This window comes from Balaenoptera ricei, chromosome 3 (assembly GCF_028023285.1).
Source record: "Balaenoptera ricei isolate mBalRic1 chromosome 3, mBalRic1.hap2, whole genome shotgun sequence".
NCBI classification, from domain to species: domain Eukaryota; kingdom Metazoa; phylum Chordata; class Mammalia; order Artiodactyla; family Balaenopteridae; genus Balaenoptera; species Balaenoptera ricei.
The window spans coordinates 84807142-84830399 of record NC_082641.1 but is presented as its reverse complement, the minus strand read 5'-3'; the positions used below and the strand labels follow the sequence as shown (position 1 = coordinate 84830399).

Sequence of the window (23258 nt, the reverse complement as noted above, 5' to 3'; positions counted from 1 at the left end):
GATATTTATAGGACATTTCGTCCAAAAACAACAGAATACACTTTCTTCTCAAGTGGTCATGGAACATCCTCCAGGATAGATCATATCTTGGGTCACAAATCAAGCCTTGGTAAATTTAAGAAAATTGAAATCGTATCAAGTATCATTTCCAACCACAACGCTATGAGACTACATATCAATTACAGAACAAATCTGTAAAAATTACAAACACATGAGGCTAAACAATAGACTACTTAATAACCAAGAGATCACTGAAGAAATCAAAGAGGAAATCAAAAGTACCTAGAAACAAATGACAATGAAAACACGACAACCCAAAACCTATGGGATGCAGCAAAAGCACTTCTAAGAGGGAAGTTGAGAGCAATAAAATCCTACCTCAAGAAACAAGAAACATCTCAAATAAACAACCTAACCTTACACCCAAAGCAATTATAGAAAGAAGAACAAAAAAACCCCAAAGTTAGCAGAAGGAAAGAAATCATAAAGATCAGGTCAGAAAAAATGGAAAAGAAATGAAGGAAACAATAGCAAAGATCAATAAAACTAAAAGCTGGTGCTTTGAGAAGGTAAAGAAAATTGATAAACCATTAGCTAGACTCCTCAAGAAAAAAAGGGAGAAGACTCAAATCAATAGAATTAGAAATGAAAAAGGAGAAGTAACAACTGACACTGCAGAAATACAAAGGATCATGAGAGATTACTACAAGCAACTCTATGCCAATAAAATGGACAACCTGGAAGAAATGGACACATTCTTAGAAAAACACAACCTTCCAAGATTGAACTAGGAAGAAATAGAAAATATAAACAGACCAATCACAAGCACTGAAATTCAGACTGTGTTTAAAAATCTTCCAATAAACAAAAGCCCAGGACCAGATGGCTTCACAGGCGAATTCTATCAAACATTTAGGGAAGAGCTAACACCTATCCTTCTCAAACTCTTCCAAAATATAGCAGAGGGAGGAACACTCCCCAACTCATTCTACAAGGCCACCCTGATACCAAAACCAGAGAAAGATGTCACAAAGAAAGAAAACTACAGGCCAATATCACTGATGAACATAGATGCAAATATCGTCAACAAAATACTGGCAAACACAATCCAACAGCACATTAAAAGGATCATACACCATGATCAAGTGGGGTTTATCCCAAGAATGCAAGGATTCTTCAGTATACGCAAATCAATCAATGTGATACACCATATTAACAATTGAAGGAGACAAACCATATGATCATCTCAATAGATGCAGAAAAAGCTTTTGACAAAATTCAACACCCATTTATGATAAAAACCATCCAGAATGTAGGCATAGAGGGAACTTACCTCAACATAATAAAAGCCATATATGACAAACCCACAGCCAACATCGTTCTCAATGGTGAAAAACTGAAACCATTTCCACTAAGATCAGGAACAACACAAGGTTGTCCACTGTCACCACTATTATTCAACATAGTTTTGGAAGTTTTATCCACAGCAATCAAAGAAAAAGAAATAAAAGGAATCCAAATCAGAAAAGAAGAAGTGAAGCTGTTACTGTTTGCAGATGACATGATACTATACATATAGAATCCTAAAGATGCTACCTGAAAACTACTAGAGCTAAGCAATGAATCTGGTAAAGTAGCAGGATACAAAATTAATGCACAGAAATCTCTTGCATGCCTATACACTAATGATGAAAAATCTGAAAGAGAAATTAAGGAAACACTCCCATTTACCACTGCAACAAAAAGAATAAAATACCTAGGAATAAACCTACCTAAGGAGACAAAAGACCTGTATGCAGAAAACTATAAGATACTGATGAAAGAAATTAAAGATGATACAAACAGATCGAGAGATATACCATGTTCTTTGATTGGAAGAATCAAACTGTGAAAATAACTATACTTCCCAAAGCAATCTACAGATTCAATGCAATCCCTATCAAACTACCAATGGCATTTTTCACAGAACTAGAACAAAAAATTTCACAATTTGTATGGAGACACAAAAGACTCCAAATAGCCAAAGCAACCTTGAGAAAGAAAAACGGAGCTGGAGGAATCAGGCTCCCTGACTTCAGACTATACTACAAATCTACAGTAATCAAGACAGTATGGTACTGGCACAAAAACAGAAATACAGATCAATGGAACAGGATAGAAAACCCAGAGATAAACCCACGCACATATGGTCATCTTATTTTTGATAAAGGAGGCAAGAATATACAGTGGAGAAAAGACAGCCTCTTCAATAAGTGTTGCTTGGAAAACTGGACAGCTACAGGTAAAAGAATGAAATTAGAACACTCCTTAACACCATACACAAAAATAAACTCAAAATGGATTAAAGCCCTAAATGTAAGGCCAGACACTCTAAAACTCTTAGAGAAAAACATGGGCAGAACATGATGTAAGTCACAGCAAGATCCTCTTTGAACCACCTCCTAGAGAAATGGAAATAAAAGCAAAAATAAACAAATGGGACTTAATGAAATTTAAAGCTTTGGCACAGCAAAGGAAACCATAAACAGGACGAAAAGACAACCCTCAGAATGGGAGAAAATATTTGCAAATGAAGCAACTGACAAAGGATTAATATCCAAAATATACAGGCAGCTCATGCAGCTCAATATCAGAAAAACAAACAACAAATCTAAAAATGGGCAGAAGACCTAAATAGATATTTTTCCAAAGAGGATACACAGATAGCCAACAAACACATGAAAGAATGCTCAGCATCACTAATCAATAGAGAAATGCACATCAAAACTACAATGAGGTATCACCTGACACCAATCAGAATGGCCATCATCAAAAAATCTACAAACAATAAATGCTGGAGAGGGTGTGAAGAAAATGGAACTTTCTTGCACTGTTGGTGGGAAAGTAAGTTGATACAGCCACTATGGAGAACAGTATGGAGGTTCCTTAAAAAAGTAAAAATAGAACTACCATACAACCTAGCAATCCCACTACTGGGCATATACCCTGAGAAAACCATAATTCAAAAAGAGACATGGACCACAATGTTCACTGCAGCTCTATTTACAATAGCCAGGACATGGAAGCAGCCTATGTGTCCATCGACAGATGAATGGATAAAGAAGATGTGGCATATATATACAATGGAATATTACTCAGCCATAGAAAGAAACAAAATTGAGTTATTTGTAGTGAGGTGGATGGACCTAGAGTTTTTCATACAGAGTAAAGTAAGCCAGAAAGAGTAAAACAAATACTGTATGCTAACACATATATATGGAACCTAAAAAAAAAAAGAAATGGTTCTGATGAACCTAGGGGTAGGACAGGAATAAAGACGCACACATACAGAATGGACTTGAGGACACGGGGAGGGGGAAGGGTAAGCTGGGAGGAAGTGAGAGAGTGGCATGGACATATATACACTACCAAATGTAAAATAGATAGCTAGTGGGAAGCAGCCGCATAGGACAGGGAGATCAGCTCGGTGCTTTGTGACCACCTAGAGGGGTGGGATAGGGAGGGTGGGAGGGAGGGAGATGCAAAAGGGAGGAGATATGGGGACATATGTATATGTATAGCTGCTTCAGTTTGTTATAAAGCAGAAACTAAGACACTATTGTAAAGCAATTATACTCCAATAAAGATGTTTAAAAAAAATAGAAGAAAAAGAAAAGAAAAGGAAGGAAGGAATAGCGAGAGGGAAGGAGGGAAGGAGAGAAAAAGTATTCCCCACAAGGGCCTTTGGCCCTAAGGAAGCAACATACAAGCATAATTTGTTTCTTCTAATCCTAGTGGACTCTAATTCCCACGTCTTACTTAGAATTTGGGTTCTGAAGTCTGTTTATATGGTGAAAATCACATACAATCAACCATCAAGAATTTTGCTCAGTGATATCATTTCACTGAGTTCAACACTGACCCAGGGTTTTCTTGTTCCCTGCAGTTGTGGAGGCAGGTTACTGCCCACTGTGTGAGGCATGCAGCAACTGATTCTGAGAGAAAGTAGAATTCCGTCTCAGATTATGCTGTGTGCAACATTACTGGGTGGAGTGACTGGTACAATTGTTCACTTTTATGGCCAAGGAATCTGGAAGCTTCCCGGCTAAGAATTGGTTTGTCAGCCCCAAACTAGCATGATGATTTAACTATTACCCTAACAGGAGCACCCATCGGTTCTTGACTCAGAGACTGCTTCTTAAGTCAGTTCCAAATCTCAGTCCTTAAGACTGGAACTTCTGGGAAAGGAGCCCCTAGTTATGATCTTAAAAAACCTCTGAAGTGAAAAGCAGCATGGCAGGGAATAAATGAAATGGCAGGAAGAGAGGGGCATAAAGCTCTGGCATTAGGTTTCAGCTAAAGCACTGAAGACAAATGCACACGGATCTGGAGTACAGTGATGGTCAAATGTAGAATTTTTTCTTTTAAAATGTGTTCACATCTCTGAGTGTGAATATATGATCATTAGATAGTGAGTGGTAATAGGAGGAACTGTAAACATTAACATAGTTTTAAGATACCAGTGAAGTGATAGAGAAAAGAAGAAACTACAAATTTGATTTCACAATGAAAAAGAAATGCTAGTTACAGAAATTCCCATAAATTTCATAGCATTGATGGTCGTTGCTGTGCAGAATAAAAGGTATTATACTTATTAAAAGTATGCTAAATTACTGCTGCTTTGTTTGATTTCATGTGTTCTTGCATACTTAGTATATGCTCTTTTGCATGCTCTGCTCACTGTTGTTTTTAGTCCAAATGACTTGAAATGTAATTTGTTTTGTTCACCATCACAAAATATTATTTAGGAGGAATGCAAATTTATATTTCAGCATTACTGACAGTATTAATATGAGTGCTTTATCAAATAATATCATATAATTATAAGAAGCCTCTTCAAAATAAATATTTATGCCAAGGTGAATTTTCTTTTTTATAAGAAAATATAATATCTATGCACATATATATTATGGTTCAGAGATTGACAGTTCATTACATTTATTGTGAAAAATAGTGCAAGTATCATTTGGAATCATACTAGCATACCCCCAAATGCCATTAGCTTATGATGATGGAAATTTCTCATTCACTTTGCAATTCAATGCTGATATTCCTGTGCAAAGAATTGCTTTCTTCCATGTAGTGATTCAGGGACCCAGGATCCACCTACTTTGTAGGTCTTCTACCCACCAGGGCTTCATGGTCCTCTGCGCCCAGCCAGTAGAAAAAGAAAGAATATGGAAAGAGCATATCTATTTTTTAAAAGGTTTGCCTTAGAAGTGACACATTATTTCCACCATTTTTCCACTGCATTTTGCTTGACTACTACCGCCTAAGGATTTGCTGCCATCACTCTTTCTCCCAGGTCTCCTAGTTCATAAAAGTTATTCTTTTGTCCCACTTCCCATTAGGAAATTAAGAACACAGGCACTGAGGACTGAGCAGGACAGTGAGGAAAAGGTAAGTGGAGGTCACTTATTGATCCTAGGAATCAGGTCATTGACGATCTAACATCAGTACAATTGCAGGGAAAATGTTAAGCTGGGAGCCACTGGTCCTACATCATTATCCCATTGGCATCTCTTCCCTTAACTTGCTGGGTAAACTTGGAAAAACAGTTGTGCTCTTTGAGCCTGTATTTTTGTAGTTACAAAATAAGGGAACTGTACTAGGGACAACCTCATAAACCATAATTTGAGATTAAATTACTACTTAAGGTTGCATTAAGTAATAACCTCATGGTCCTGCCAATGGTAAATGTATGTTTTCACTTATTGTTCTCGAAATATTAAAAACAACTCAGAGACTTTATTATCGTAGTACTACTACCACTACAACTATTACTGCAATTTGAATTAAAATGGCTCTATTGAGCACTTACTATATTCCATACATTCAGCTAAGTGAAATGTATATCAAGCTCAATCAGCATAAGTAGCACAACTGAGAGACATCCCGAGCCAACTCTGAAACCGTAACTCCTCATGGCTGGATTATACTAGACTCACAGACCACTGTAGGGAACCAATGGATAAGAAGAATTATCATTAGGTGGTTCTACCATATCTGTGTATCTGTGAACTCAGACCAAAGAGTGAAAAATCACTCTGGCCCATGATTCCACCTGCTTCAGTTTGAATACTTAGTCTCAGTTTCCTCATTTAAAAAATAAAATTTATATAACTTACCCTACCTCCTTCAAATGCCTTAAGTACCAATTAAGCCACTGCTCCAAAGCAGTAAAAGCCCAACTTCTGAGAATTAACTGTATGAACATAAGGTAATGCAGCCAACTCAGTTATCCATGGTAAGAGATGACAAGGAACAGTAAGGCTAAATTAAATATACAGGTGTCTCCAAACCACATTTTTGCCATTCACCTAAGCTCTTAACCAGTGCTAATAAGCTGCAAAATAAATAGATTTGAATTTTATCACTTTACCTCTGCACCGCGTACTCTTGTCTGTTTTAAGTGCTAATGGGCAGTCAGCCACCCTTTAAAAGGCAGGAAAAGCAGAGGCTGGACTGTGCAATCAATAGACTGGATAATTAGCCCCTGAGTAATTGAGAGTTAACTGTCTTATATTAACTTCACCCCATTACTCCCAGAATATGAACAAGCCAGAGCAAGTTGAACTTGAATATGAGAGAGCAAAAGAAAAAAGAAGGGTAGTAAAGGAACACAGTCCTTTACCTTGGGGTTATCATATGAAGTGAACTCTAATGACACAAAACCAAATGACAACAGCAGCCTTGCAAGGTAACTCCAAACATGACAAGATGGCCCACGAGAACTGTAAGGGAGTTGTTTCCCCTCAGCACCAAATTATTTTTCTCTTTTCTTCCTACAACAAAAGACTCACTCCAGGCTTTGGCTGTGTTCCCAAAAGACTGGGTAATTAAGCAGGTAAGATTTCCAAGGAGAAATAAATATTTTCCAGTTACTAGACACTGTCATTGGGCTTTGATTCAAATGTGTATAATTTCTGAACAGAAAACATAATGAAAGGAATGTTTCACAAATTAATATAAAGCCCAAAGGCATACCTGGCAGTCTTTTACATGAAATCATTGTCTTTCATAAGCCAGGAATGTTGACGGAGTACCCATCTTGGAAAATGTTTTTCTCCTTGTAGTATTAGCACTGATTTTACAGAAGGAAAACTCAACTTGAAGAAAAATACTTATAAAATACAACCTAAGCCTATTTTTTCTAGGTGTGTAGGCATTTTAAAAAATAATATTGGTGGGGCTTCCCTGGTGGTGCAGTGGTTGAGAGTCTGCCTGCCAATGCAGGGCACACGGGTTCGAGCCCTGGTCTGGGAGGATCCCGCATGCCGCGGAGCACCTGGGCCCGTGAGCCACAACTACTGAGCCTGCGCGTCTGGAGCCTGTGCTCCGCAACACGAGAGGCCGCGATAGTGAGAGGCCCGCGCACCGCCATGAAGAGTGGCCCCCGCTTGCCACAACTAGAGAAAGCCCTCGCACAGAAACGAAGACCCAACACAGCCATAAATAAATAAATAAATAAATAAATAAATATTTAAAAAAAAAAAAATAATAATATTGGTTTCAGCATTATCAGTGAAAATGGTGGCTCTTATTCAGAGATTGAGAAGATAAAGAGAAGGCTTAAATGAAATGCATAATTTCATAGAGTGACTAATTCAAATTAGAGGTTTGGATATAGATGCTGGGCTCTAGGACCAGAAATCCAAACTACTATTCTCTAAAAATAACGTGAAACTCTGAAAAGTAAAATGGCCTAAGAAGATGAGGAAATTCCCCCAAAATATAATTTTAACTATGCAATGACAGTGAGTCAAGCACAGGTTGAATGAACAATTTTAGGATGTTGGAAAATGACTGAGTCATCACTGGGAAGAATGAACAAATTTTTTCCCTTACAGTGGAGACAGGTTTAGGGTGATCATCCTACACTCTCTTGTCTGTTCTCCCTATAGCAAAAAATAACATAATGGTTTAACCAGGCAATGGGGATATACTTAGTGTGATTACAGTTTATATGAACTTGACTTAGGAAATTTGAAATAATGTGATAAAAAATATATTTATAAATCTCATTTTATGCAAAATAGAAAATAACATGAATATCAAAGAATTAAACACATCAAGAATTGCTTAATTTCTAAGACAGTGGTGAGCTGGCTGAATTTTAAATTCATCTGAATCAGTAAATACTCTTATTATGTGAGCAACACATTTTTATGTTTTGCATATAATTCAGGGTGCATATTATGTCATCATTTTAATGTTCACCGTCAGCCTGATTTAAAATCTTTTTATAGTCTTTATTTTGCAAATGATTAAGTGGCCATAATGGTGCTTAGTGCCAGAGGAAAAAAAATCCTGAAATCAATAATTTGGTAGTAAAATTTTGAGGCAATAAAATATTGAGATAAAGGCTGTGCCTGTTTATCAACTTATTGTCTGTTGGATTCAAATACATCCTTCATTGCCTGCTCAATGAAAAACAGAAGGACCCTTTAAGTATTTTTTCCTTTGCTAGTTGGCATGATGTTAAGCTTTGTCAAGAGGGTGCAGGAAGGACACTGCATGAGAAAAGGGCTTTCCTTCTGGGTTCTGGTGTGCTCCTAGGCAGGCCCCTGCAACGCAGGCAGCTTCTCCTGTAGCACATACTTGCACTGGCAGCACAGAAGCTTCCCTAGCACCTGGCTCCTGTCATGTATATGTGTGGTAGTAGCTGCACCCAGAGGCCAGAAGTTTCCCCAGTCATCTGCCTCAGGCAGTTTTGTAACCGTGGACATCATGGTGAGCACCTTCCCCGGCACTGTCAGAGGCAGATTTCTGACAAGTTCTAAAGGGCAGATTTCTAGCAGATTCTACCAGAGCAGCAACACAATGATTTATCTGCCATCCAGCAAGCTACATCTGTGCCATCTCTTTCAAGTTCTGCATCTCAGGCTTGGACAGGCAATTCTTCCTTGGGTCCTTTATCTTATCCCTAGGGATAGGGGTTATTCTTTGTATCAACTGATTCTACATTCTTCAGAATTTGCTATTATTAGCCAACTCCTAGTAACTATAATCCCCTTTATAGCTAATAATTCTTTATTATAACTTTCCTTGTTCAAATCACTTCGTGGATTCTGTCTTCCAAATGGACTCTGACTGATACAAACTATGACAGAACCACTGTGATTCTGCGTAATGTTAATATTAAAGAGATCACTGTAAATATCTCAGAGAAAATTCTGAGAAAAGAAAAACAATTTTTAAATTATGCTAGAAATGTGAATATTTGTGCATTTGAAGTAGGCATCCACTGTTTATATTTATTCTTCTAAGAAATTCTCTTGAATTAGGATAATTTTAAATTATGCTAGGTCTTCAGGAACCCATCCCTTATATGTGACTGTTCCATACACGCACAAAAGCTTTCTAAAATGTTGTTGATGTCTTACGCAAGACACGATCTCACTAAGTGTTGAGTTTACAATTTATGCATAAATATAATGTTTTATAACTGCAAATATGAAACCACACACGGACCAAAATTACAGAATGTTTAAAAATATTTTGAAATTGCAATGAGGTATGACTTTGTTCTCAAAGCAACATTCTTTTATGCATTTCTTACCAGAACCTGCATCATGCTGATCCTGTCTGTTCAGTCACGTATCTTTTTCCTTGCACTGAAAAGGAGTCACGGGGGGAATAAACTACTAGGCAGAATGGATTAGCATCCAGCTTGCAGACCACTGTGAATATTTATAGAGCATTTGAGTATCATTAGCTGAGTCTTTTTCTCAAAGCACTGTTTTTTTTTAATATGCGATCAGAATAATACCTGAGAAAAGAAAAGTCTGTGCGCGTACACGGACATATATGTACATGTGCTCACATCTGTGTAACTTGCCCACTGGCATTTTTCCTATGGTATTCTCAGTCTCCTTCTTAGGCACAGTTCTGTCTTTCATCTCTCATTTTAGGTATCTTACAAAGTCTGGAACTAGACCTTTTTCTTGAGACATGAGAAATGGAAGCAGAGTTCACTTTATGAAAACAAGACAGGCTCCTTCAAGAGAAATCAAGAAATACAGATAAGCAGTGCTTGCTTCGGCAGCACCTATACTAAAATTGGAGCGATACAAAGAAGATTAGCATGGCCCCTGTGCAAAGAAATACAGATAAGCAGAAGTCTATAACTAATACCCATAATTCCTCTAACTTATCTAGAGTCAATTTCTGTTACCACCTTGTATACACATACACATGTATGCACATTCACATACGCAAATCACATTCTCCAGGATATTTTTCTTAATATGAAATATTTGCATTTTGTTTTGTAACAGATTTTTCCAATTAGTCCACTTGTATTATATTTTATATTCAGTACCACAACACTTCAGTATCGAAAAGAGTACAAGGTAATATTAAATAACTAAAAGAGGAATATGAAATACAAAAGAATTATTTTTTTTTAAGTCTGAAAAAACCCTCGAACTAGGAATATTTATTTTCTAACAAAGCATTGTTTTGACCAAACAAATTGCTTTTGGCTAAGTCCCCTTCTTTTGGAGGAAAACAGCACTGTTTTTAATAATCAGAATTATTGAAATGCAACTAAAAGTGCATGAAGTATGTCCAGATATATCAGAAATAGTGGTCAGATCAAAAGTTTAAGGTTCAAAAGACTGAGATCTAGAATAGGAAACATCGAAGCAGATCAGGCCAGTTGGTTCTCACTAAATTTTATATTTTATTTCCATGCTCAAAAAGAAAAAGTTGATAAGCTGTCTCAAAGTCAGTTATGAAAAATCACTCTCTCTTTCACACAGGTTGGTCAAAACGAACTTCACAAATCAAGTAACTTAGTGAATTAAAAGTTTGCCACAGGATCAACACATACTTTCTCAGGCAGTGTGTGTGTGCACACGTGTCTGTATCTTTTTTTTTTTTTTTTTTAAAGACTATTTTTCGAGGGGATGTTTTTTTTTTTTTTTAATAGCTACTTTATTATTTATTTATTTATTTTTGTTTGTGTTTGGGTCTTCGGTTCGTGCGAGGGCTTTCTCTAGTTGCGGCAAGCGGGGGCCACTCTTCATCGCGGTGCGGGGACCGCTCTTCATTGCGGTGCGCGGGCCTTTTCACTATCGCGGCCCCTCCCGTTGCGGGGCACAGGCTCCAGACGCGCAGGCTCAGTAGTTGTAGCTCACGGGTCCAGCTGCTCCGTGGCATGTGGGATCTTCCCAGACCAGGGCTCGAACCCGTGTCCCCTGCATTAGCAGGCAGATTCTCAACCACTGCGCCACCAGGGAAGCCCATACGTGTCTGTATCTTAATTGTAGGAAAAGAGAACTGTCTAAAATACCTCAAGTAGGGACTTCCCTGGTGGTGCAGTGGTTAAGAATCTGCCTGCCAATGTAGGGGACAAGGGTTCAGTCCCTGGTCTGGCATAAAATATCTCAAGTAAAGGCTGTTCTTTGTTATACAATCATATCTCAGAAAAGTAACTTCACTGAAGTGTAAATTCCAGAATAGATTTTTTTCCTCTGCCAAGAAAACTAAAAGGATCAGATTTGTGTCACCATTATCTAAGAATAAGATGACATCCTACGTTATTTCAACCTGAGGGGATAAAGAATTTCCTAATATGTAATGATTTATTTTTGATGTTGAACAAGCCACTTGTGGAAATACGTAAGCCCATTTAATATATGTTTCAAAACATTATGTTGCTATTAGTAAACAGAATCCCCTATCAAAATTAAAGACTTAACAGCAGTAAATAAACTTACTTTATTGAAACATTAGACAGAAATAGAAAACACAACATTTTTCATACTTTTCACTTAAAAGAAATTACAATATGATTCCTAAAGGATTTCAATATAAAAGAATTTTCGTCCTATTTTTTAGTATTAATATACTGCTAATTTCCAACACAAGAAGATAACCCACAGAATCACATATTGGGAAGTTCAATTCTTTCAAGACGAATCTGGAAAACTTCCTGGATAATATATCTTCATAATAAATTACAGACAACTCACAGGTTTAGACTGATCAAAGAAGCAAAGAAGGATCAGTAATTACATTTATACTCGATGGACAGATTGTTCACCTAGGGAAATCTCTACACAGGGTTACCACCATCTGGCTGCTTTAGAAGGCATGACGTCATTACAATTAAACTCATAATATCCTGGCATTTAAACTCTGCAATTCCAAATACCCTACCCAAATACCCGTATCATGATTTAGTAAGCCTTCAGAATCACTAGAGAAGTGGCGATTCACTTTGGCAATTGAATGCCTACTACATTAAAAATCCCTGTTTTAAGAGGTATTGAAACATGCACAAAATAAGATCTCTACCCTCTAGGAATTAAAATATAATAAGGAGAGGACATAAATGTGAAAATTACAAATATTAGCTTGTTTTAAGAGACAGCATTCAAACAGTAAACCTTTACCCATGTATATTAAGTAAACTATGGTTTCAACCCTAGCCATAAATGTATTCCTAAATTACAGTACCCAAAAATCTTCATAATTTTTGAAACTTATGGGTATTCAAGTAAAATATTTTGCTGGCTTAAGTAGAAAAAGATCATCAGTAATTTCAGACTGCTTTCCTCTTATAAAATGCTGACTGTGAGAAAACCAAAACCTCAGCGACAATATCGCCTCAAACTACATTATAAACTATTGTTGGGATGAAAGTATTAAACGGTAGGAACACTATGGATCATCAAACACTTAATTAAGAATAAATGAAATCCTGAATCCTGTAAACAAATGTGAAAACTTGGGCAATGAGGTTGTCAGGGCAGGAGAAATTTCCCTCTACCACCTTGAGCTCTTGTGGCTGGAGTAATAATAAAACTGATACAAGACAGATTAACAGGAGATAAAGAAACAAATTTTAATTCATACACACAAAGATCTCATAGAAACAGAATATAAGATGTGGCCAGAGCAGGCAGCTTTTATACTTTTTAGACAAAGAAACAATAAATTTATGAGCAACTGACATGACAAAAAAACTTAGGTTTTAGGTGAAATTCATTAATTAATTAATAATTAGTGAAGAATCTAAACAGAGTTTGGGCTTTGGGTAGTAAATTAAAGAAGTAACAAGGTTTGTTTATACAGATTTCACAGCCCGAATTCCCACTCTCTGGCCATAAGGGCATCCTTCTACCACGTGCAGGGAGGGCACCTTTCATATAAGGGATTTATTTCCTGCTTTCAGGGAAACAGAGAGGAGGATTGAAAGTGTTCCTCTTGCACCAACTGTTTCTTAAGTAATTTTAATTCAAAATAATCAATATCCCACTGAGAAATACTTTGGGTTTGCCTGCCCTGGACCCCAACAAGGTTAAATCTCTGATGTATAAACTCGAGAGGAGAGTCTCAGTAAATAATTACCGAGTATATTCAGAATTATTAAGTGTATAAAGAATAGAGGACTTATATATTATTATAAAACCCCTCATCAAATTCTCTGGGGTTGGGACACATAATTTTTCGAGGCAGAAGCCCGGTGTGTCCCCCTTTGCCTGGCAAAGCAATAAAGCTATTCTTTTCTACTTCAAAAAAAAAAAAAAAAGGAATAGAGGACTTATAAATCTTCCAGAGATATTTTGGATGGTGGGGAGATAGATAACCTCATTTTTATATTTCACAAAAACACACACACAAATAACCATAAGAGTCACAATGATCTCAAAAGGCCCACTGATGATAAAAAATCACAGCTGATTTAGGGTTAAATATTGTTTTCTCCAACATGCAATAACAATGGTTTTTCTGGGTAGACAACTACTGATGAAAAGAAGTTACACACTAACATTCACTCTAAAAGGTGGAGACAACAGTTTAGAAGTATCCTCAAATTTTGTTTTATAATTATAAAAAGTTGGATTCCAAACTTTCCTGATTTGGGGGAAATTGCTATCTGATTCTTAAGTGTCCTGAGAGTGTACCTTCACTGCTTCTCAAAGAAAAGTACCAGAATTATCCCCCTTCAGAAGTCTGACTTCCCCATGATACATTTTGAATTGAACCATGGTTGACAGTTTTATTACAAATATGTTGCACTTGTAATTGTTACACCAAGGAAAGTGATTGAAAAAATTTGCAAAGTTATAAAATTGGACTTTAGTTTTATGGAGAATGAAGAAATAAATGTTAGCTTTAAAAATAGTATCCTCAGAGATGTATATATCAAGACAAAAAGATTCAAATTTGATTTATTATTCACTTTAGGTAGAGCACTTTCTGATCTGGAAAAAAAAAAAAAACTGTCTAAAATTATTCCACTTTACATAAGTGGTGACAAATCACTACTTATAGATTTCTTTCCAAAAGTCTCACTGTCGGTGACATAAAAATTGCTTGAAAGGGTTCTGTGTGTTGCTATTTTAACATCTCTCCCACACTATACAAATGCCAGTCTGACCATTCTGCCTTTAGGGCTTTCACAAAGCAGCTTTCTTTAAAGGTTACAGGTGAAGTTATGTCTTCTAAGAATGTCAGCTCTCTTGACAGTTCTTCATGATGTCAACATGGTTGATACTAAAATTTAAGTAAGCATTTAATTTGGGAGAGGATTCTATTCACATTTGTTCATTGTTTAATATATTAGTTTTATTTTTAACAAAAGCCATCCTGCTTCATTTGCATAGCTTTTAGCTTTAATTCTTTTATACTTTTCGTCAGTTAAAATGACACCTTTAGACCTTTGGACCATTAGGCACTAGAGGGCAGATGTTTTATTTAGAAATAGTATTCAGTCCAACCTGGGTAAAGGACACTTAGTCACACTCTTCATTAGAAATCCTCATCAACAAAAGAGCAAACTGTAAAATTTTGATAACTCACTTGTGGTTAGAAGGGATTGAATCTTGTAACATTTAGAAAACTATTTTTGTATTATTTCACTTTTAAAAAGCTGAAAAATAAAATATAAGCTTTTTTGTATTTTTACACAACTCAAAAATGGAGTCACATAAGAAAAATAAGTGTGGCAAGCATTACATCATCAGCTGGGCAAATTATTATGCATTTTTGAATTAAAAGAAAAGTTGCACAGAAATTCAGTTTGTAATAAAATGAATTCTAATGCAAATATGAAACATTTTATTCTATCCTGGTGTTTGGAAAGGTTTACTTTCAATACCTGAGTAACAGCCCACAGACTAAGCTAATTAGTGTTCTAAATTGTATTAAAATATTCAATTACAAATTAGGCATTTTTAAACGTTTTCTATTTAAAAAACTGACTTGTTACTGCCTTGGGTGTTTTTGTTTTTTGTTTTTTGCTGGGTTTTTTTTAGTAACAATTGGGTTGGCAGTTTGGTAATGCTTTTGACAATGATTTAATGTCAACCAAAATATACCTTAAAAACTCAAAATGTATCTGACAAAGATGCAGAGAAAATATATAATTTAAAAGGTAGCCAGTCACAGCAAAGGGGATAAAGAACACAGCCTCACAAATAGCTGCTGGACAATCATCGACAGGAAGACACTGGAACTCACCAAAAAAGATACCGCACATCCAAAGACAAAGGAGAAGGCACAGTGAGACGGTAGGAGGGGCACAATCACAGTAAAATCAAATCCCATAACTCCTGGGTGGGTGACTCACAGATTGGAGAACACTTATACCACAGAAGTCCACCAACTGGAGTGAAGGTTCTGAGCCCCACGTCAGGCTTCCCAACCTGGGGGTCTGGCAATGGGAGGAGGAATTCCCAGAGAATCAGACTTTGAAGGCTACAGGGATTTGATTGGAGGACTTTGACAGGACTGGGGGAAACAGAGACTCCACTCTTGGAGGGCACACACAAAGTAGTGTGTGCATCGGGACCCAGGAGAAGGAGCAGTGACCCCAGGGGAGACTGAACCAGACCTACCTGCTCGTGTTAGAGGGTCTCCTGCAGAGGTGGGGGGGGTGGCTGTGGCTCACCGTGGGGACAAGGACACTGGCAGCAGAAGTTCTGGGAAGTACTCCTTGGGGTGAGCCCTCCCAAAGTCTGCCATTAGCCCCACCAAAGAGCCCAGGTAGGCTGCAGTGTTGGGTTGCCTCAGGCTAAACAACCAAAAGGGAGGGAACCCAGCCCCACCCATCAGCAGTCAAGTGGATTAAAGTTTTACTGAGCTCTGCCCACCAGAGCAACAGTCAGCTGTACCCACCACCAGTCCCTCCCATCAGGAAACTTGCACAAGCCTCTTAGATAGCCTCATCCACCAGAGGGCAGACAACAGAAGCAAGAAGAACTACAATCCTACAGCCTGTGGAACAAAAACCACATTCACAGAAAGATAGACAAGCTGAAAAGGCAGAGGGCTATGTACCAGATGAAGGAACAAGATAAAACCCCAGAAAAACAACTAAATGAAGTGGAGATAGGCAACCTTCCAGAAAAACAATTCAGAATAATGATAGTAAAGATGATCCAGGACCTCGGAAAAAGAATGGAGGCAGAGATCGAGAAGATGCAAGAAATGTTTAACAAAGACCTAGAAGAAGTAAAGAACAAACAAACAGAGATGACCAATACAATAACTGAAATGAAACTACACTAGAAGGAATCAATAGCAGAATAAATGAGGCAGAAGAACGGTAAGTGATCTGGAAGACAGAATGGTGGAATTCACTGCTGCAGAACAGAATAAAGAAAAAAGAATGAAAAGAAATGAAGACAGCTAAGAGACCTCTGGGACAACATTAAATGCAACAACATTCACATGATAGGGGTCCCAGAAGGAGAAGAGAGAGAGAAAGGACCAGAGAAAATATTTGAAGAGATTATATTCGAAAACTTCTCTAACATGGGAAAGGAAATAGCCACCTAAGTCAAGGAAGCGCAGCGAGTCGCATACAGGATAAACCCAAGGAGAAACACGCCGAGACACATAGTAATCAAAATGGCAAAAATTAAAGACAAAGAAAAATTATTGAAAGCGGCAAGGGAAAAAAGACAAATAACATAAAAGGAAACTCCCATAAGGTTAACAGCTGACTTCTCAGCAGAAACTCTACAAGTCAGAAGGGAGTGGCATGATACACTTAAAGTGATGAAGGAAAGAACCTACAACCAAGATTACTCTACCCGGCAAGGATCTAATTCAGATTCGATGGAAAAATCAAAAGCTTTACAGACAAGCAAAAGCTAAGAGAATTCAGCACCACCAAACCAGCTCTACAACAAATGCTAAAGGAACTTCTCTAAGTGGGAAACACAAAGAAGAAAAGGACGTACAAAAACAAACCCAAAACAATTAAGAGTATTGTCATAGGAACATACATATCAATAATTACCTTAAACGTGAATGGATTAAATGCTCCAACCAAAAGACACAGGCTCGCTGAATGGATACAAAAACAACACTCATATATATGCTGTCTACAAGAGACCCACTTTAGACCTAGGGACACATACAGACTGAAAGTGAGGGCACGGAAAAAGATATTCCATGCAAATGAAAATCAAAAGAAAGCTGGAGTAGCAACACTCATATCAGATAAGATAGACTTTAAAATAAAGACTGTTACAAGAGACAAGGAAGGACACTACATAATGATCAAGGGATCAATTCAAGAAGAAGATATAACAATTATAAATATATATGCATCCAACATAGGAGCACCACAATATGTAAGGCAACTGCTAACAGCTAAAAAAGAAGAAATCGACAGTGACACAGTAATAGTGGGGGACTTTAACACCTCATGTACACCAATGGACAGATCATCCAAAATGAAAATAAACAAGAAAACAGAGGCTTTAAATGACACAATAGACCAGAGAGATTTAATTGATATTTATAGGACATTCCATACAAAAACAGCAGATTACACTTTCTTCTCAAGTGCGCACGGAACATTCTCCAGGATAGATCACATCTTGGGACACAAATCAAGCCACAGTAAATTTAAGAAAATTGAAATCATATGAAGCATCTTTTCTGACCACAACGCTATGAGATTAGAAATGAATTACAGGGAAAAAAATGTAAAAAACACAAACACATGGAGGCTAAACAATACGTTACTAAATAACCAAGAGATCACTGAGGAAAGGAAAGAGGAAATCAAAAAATACCTAAATACCTAAAGACAAATGACAATGAAAACACGACGATCCAAAACATATGGCATGCAGCAAAAGCAGTTCTAAGAGGGAAGTTTACAGCTATACAAGCCTATCTCAAGAAACAAGAAACATCTCAAATGAACAATCTAACCTTAACCTAAAGGAACTAGAGAAAGAAGAACAAACAAAACCCAAAGTTAGTAGAAGGAAAGAAATCATAAAGGTCAGAGCAGAAATAAATGAATTAGAAACAAAGAAAACAATAGCAAATATCAATAAAACTAAAAGCTAGTTCTTTGAGAAGATAAACAAAATTGATAAACCATTAGCTAGACTCATCAAGAAAAAGAGGGAGAGGACTCAAATCAATAAAATTAGAAATGAAAAAGAAGTTACAACAGACCCCGCAGAAATACAAAGCATCCTAAGAGACTACTACAAGCAATTCTATGCCAATAAAATGGACAACCTGGAAGAAACGGACAAATTCTTAGAAAGTTATAACCTTCCAAGACTGAACCAGGAAGAAATAGAAAATATGACCAGACCAATCACAAGTAATGAAATTGAAACTGTGATTAAAAATCTTCCAACAAACAAAAGTCCAGGACCAGATGGCTTCACAGGTGAATTCTATCAAACATTTAGAGAAGAGCTAACAACCATCCTTCGCAAACTCTTCCAAAAACTTGTGGAGGAAGGAACACTCCCAAACTCATTCTACGAGGCCACCATCGCCCTGATACCAAAACCAGACAAAGATACTACAAAAAAAGAAAATTACAGACCAATATCACTGATGAATATAGATGAAAAAAACCTCATCAAAATACTGGCAAACAGAATCCAACAACACATTAAAAGGATCATACACCATGATCAAGTGGGATTTATCCCAGGGATGCAAGGATTCTTCAATATACACAAATCAATCAATGTGATACACCATATTAACAAATTGAAGAATAAAAACCATATGATCATCTCAATAGATGCAGAAAAAGCTTTTGACAAAATTCAACACCCATTTATGATAAAAACTCTCCAGAAAGTGGGCATAGAGGGAACCTACCTCAACATAATAAAGGCCATATATGACAAACCCACAGCAAACATCATTCTCAATGGTGAAAAACTGAAACCATTTCCTCTAAGATCAGGAACAAGACAAGGATGTCCACTCTCACCACTATTATTCAACATAGTTTTGGAAGTCCTAGCCATGGTAATCAGAGAAGAAAAAGAAATAAAAGGAATACAAATTGGAAAAGAAGTAAAACTGTCACTGTTTGCAGATGACATGATACTATACATAGAGAATCCTAAAGATGCCACCAGAAAACTGCTAGAGCTAATCAATGAATTTGGTAAAGTTGCAGGACACAAAATTAATGCACACAAATCTCTTGCATTCCTATACACTAATGATGAAAAATCTGAAAGAGAAATTAAGGAAACACTCCCATTTACCATTGCAACAAAAAGAATAAAATACCTAGGAATAAACCTACCTGGGGAGACAAAAGACCTGTATGCAGAAAACTATAAGACACTGATGAAAGAAATTAAAGATGGTACCAACAGATGGAGAGATATACCATGTTCTTGGATTGGAAGAAACAATATTGTGAAATGACTATACTACCCAAAGCAATCTACAGATTCAATGCAATCCCTATCAAATTACCAATGGCATTTTTTACGGAACTAGAACAAAAAATCTTCAAATGTGTATGGAGACACAAAAGATCCCGAATAACCAAAGCAGTCTTGAGGGAAAAGCTGGAGGAATCAGACTCCCTGACTTCAGACTATACTACAAAGCTACAGTAATCAAGACAATATGGTACTGGCACAAAAACAGAAACATAGATCAATGGAACAGGATAGAAAGCCCAGACATAAACCATGCACCTATGGTCAACTAATCTATGACAAAGGAGGCAAGGATACACAATGGAGAAAAGACAGTCTCTTCAATAAGTGGTGATGGGGAAAACTGGACAGCTACAGGTAAAAGAATGAAATTAGAACACTCCCTAACACCATACACAAAAATAAACTCAAAATGGATTAGAGACCTAAATGTAAGGCCAGACACTATAAAACTCTTAGAGGAAAACGTAGGAAGAACACTCTTTGACAAAAATCACAGCAAGATCTTTTTTGATCCACCTCCTAGAGTAATGGAAATAAAAACAAAAATAAACAAATGGGACCTAATTAAACTTAAAGCTTTTGCACAGCAAAGGAAACCATAAACAAGACAAAAAGACAACCCTCAGAATGGGAGAAAATACTTGCAGATGAATCGACAGAGGCGTAATCTCCAAAATATAGAAACAGCTCATGCAGCTCAATATTAAAAAAACAAACAACCCAATCCAAAAATGGGCAGAAGACCTAAATAGACATTTCTCCAAAGAAGACATACAGATGGCCAAGAAGCACATGAAAAGCTGCTCAACATCACTAATTATTAGAGAAATGCAAATCAAAACTACAATGAGGTATCACCTCACAACAGTGAGCATCATCAGAAAATCTACAAACAACAAATGCTGGAGAGGGTGTGGAGAAAAGGGAACCCTCTTGCACTGTTGGTGGGAATGTAAATTGATACAGCCACTATGGAGAACAGTATGGAGGGTCCTTAAAAAAGTAAAAGTAGAATTACCATATGATCCAGCAATCCCACTACTGGGCATATACCCAGAGAAAACCATAATTCCATAAGATACATGCACCCCAATGTTCATTGCAGCACTATTTACAATAGCCAGGTCATGGAAGCAACCTAAATGCCCATCGACAGACGAATGGATAAAGAAGATGTGGTACATATATACAATGGAATATTACTCAGCCATAAAAAGGAACAAAACTGGGTCATTTGTAGAGACATGGGTGGATCTAGAGAGTGTCATACAGAGTGAAGTAAGTCAGAAAGAGAAAAACAAATATCGTATATGAATGCATATATGTGGAACCTAGAAAAATGGCACAGATGAACTGGTTTGCAGGGCAGAAGTTGAGACACAGATGTAGAGAACAAACATATCGACACCAAGGGGGGAAAGCCACGGCAGGGTGCGGATGGTGGTGTGATGAACTGGGTGATTGGGATTGACATGTATACACTGATGTGTATAAAATTGATGACTAATAAGAACCTACTGTATAAAAAAATAAATAAAATAAAATTCAAAAAATAAATAAATAAAATAAATAAAAGTTAACAATGTTGTGCAAAATATATATCTAAGCATAAGTAGTATTAACATTACAAAAGAAAAAAGAAAAATCAATTGATCCTATGCCAATGTTCACCCAGGGAAAATTGCAGGCAAAGCAATAATATATCAAGGTTTTGAAGATTCATAAGACCACAACTGAAATAAAATCATCATTTAGGTTTATTACACCATCACATGCACTCCATGCCCAATCACCCATCTGGTTCATAAGAATCAGGAAATAAAGTCTGATTCCTCCTGTCCGACACTGACTGTAGGACAGTTACTTCACTGCCTACCCTACATTGTGGGATTACCACTCTCCCTCATGCTGGAGAATTCTTAAAACATTTTTGAAGCATTCCAGGAAATCATTCATCTCTACTATTGGGCAAAGTTTAAGAACTAGCCTGGGTTCTCAGAGTTGCTTTTTACGTAATAGCTTATGTTAGTATAGGACTGTCATCAAACCACTTCCCCAGTAGTTATGACCTTCCATCTTTAAATTGGTGCACATAGCTCTGCTAACCTCCCTCAGATGTGAGGTATGATAACCATGGCACACTGCCATCTCACATGTTACCATCAACTCTAAGTTTATCATCAATATATAAGAGTCTCTAAATTGTGCATTTCCAATTAGGGATTTGTTCTGTCTTCCACTCCTGAGTACCAGGATTCTATCTTCGTTTATGTGGAACGCATCTTTATTGTAGGTGTATATCTAGTTCGCAGCCATATAGTGACTTTTTCCACCCTCAGATCCCCACCTCCAGCTGTCTATGACCAAGCGCCAATCATGTTGCTATTTTTATTGGTTCACCAAACCTGCAGCAGCTTCAATAAGAGTTTATAAACTTAGGTGTTTAAATGTTAATGTTAAAGGTAGTGTATATCCGTGTTGCAGATATATACCATCCCAACACTCCTACATGCTGAAAGAAACAAAGGAAGACAGAAGGGAGGGAAAAAGATAAGGAGGAAGGAAAACAGGGAAGGAAGGAGGGAGGGAGAGAGAAAGGGAAGGAAGGAATGAAGAAAGGAGGGAAGGAGGGAAGGCAGGAAGGCAGGAAGGAAGGAAGGAAAATTTCTGCCTTTAACTAGCTGGTTGATTATGGGGAGAAAACTTGCCTGCCTGGGTGTCAATTTTTTTTTCAGTTTTAACATGTAAATCCTTGTTTTGTACAATTTTATTTTTGCAACCACACATTTAATTGAATCTGAGGCCAAGTCCAATATATTAAACAAAGGCTTGGCTGTTCAGTTCTCTGATCTCTGGCTCCCTCAGAATATAGCATGACAATCCCTGGGATAAGAAAATAATAACTACATTTAATGAGACCTTACCATATGTCAGGCATTCTGCTATGACAGTCACATACACTGTTCATTTTTCTAGCAAAACAAGCTATTAATATGTACAGGGAGCAGTATGGAGCGCTGGTTTAGTAGTTAGGATGCAGAGTCAGTCTGCCGGGGTAGGAATGTCAAGGCTAACCCTTGCTTAACTATATCATTTGAACAAGTTACTTAATTTGTCTGTGACTCGGTTTCTTCATCTGTAAGAAAGAAATAATATTACTTTCCTTATGGGCATAGTGGTGTGGGGTTTAAATCAGAAAAAGTAATCCAAGCACCTAATAAATACTCAATGCACATGAACCATTCTTATTAGATCCAATTTATAGGTTAGAAAAGTGGGGCTCAGAGAATTTAAGTAACAGTCCTAAATCACATAGCAATCAAAGGTCATAGCTAAAGATCAACCCTGCCTGCAATCCCTAAGTCATGCTCCTATCCACTATATTAGATGATTTCTTAGATCCTCACCTTGAGGTCACCCATAATTTTGTGATATATTCACCCAAACTTAAGTCATCAAAATGTTCTTATCTTTTTAATTGGCTTATGTTTCTGACAAACTGATTCTTAATAATTTTAAAAT

General features: G+C 37.1%; 1 long non-coding RNA gene and 1 other non-coding gene across 3 annotated transcripts in view; one reads left to right on the top strand and one right to left on the bottom strand.

The window, feature by feature from the left end:
* The window catches only part of LOC132362411 (uncharacterized), a 315964-nt gene that overhangs the window by 40145 nt on the left and 252561 nt on the right, over positions 1-23258 (bottom strand). The window lies entirely within an intron of this gene.
* LOC132364185 (U6 spliceosomal RNA) lies at positions 10072-10176 on the top strand. The gene has a single exon (XR_009502738.1). It is a non-coding gene; the product is annotated as a U6 spliceosomal RNA (small nuclear RNA).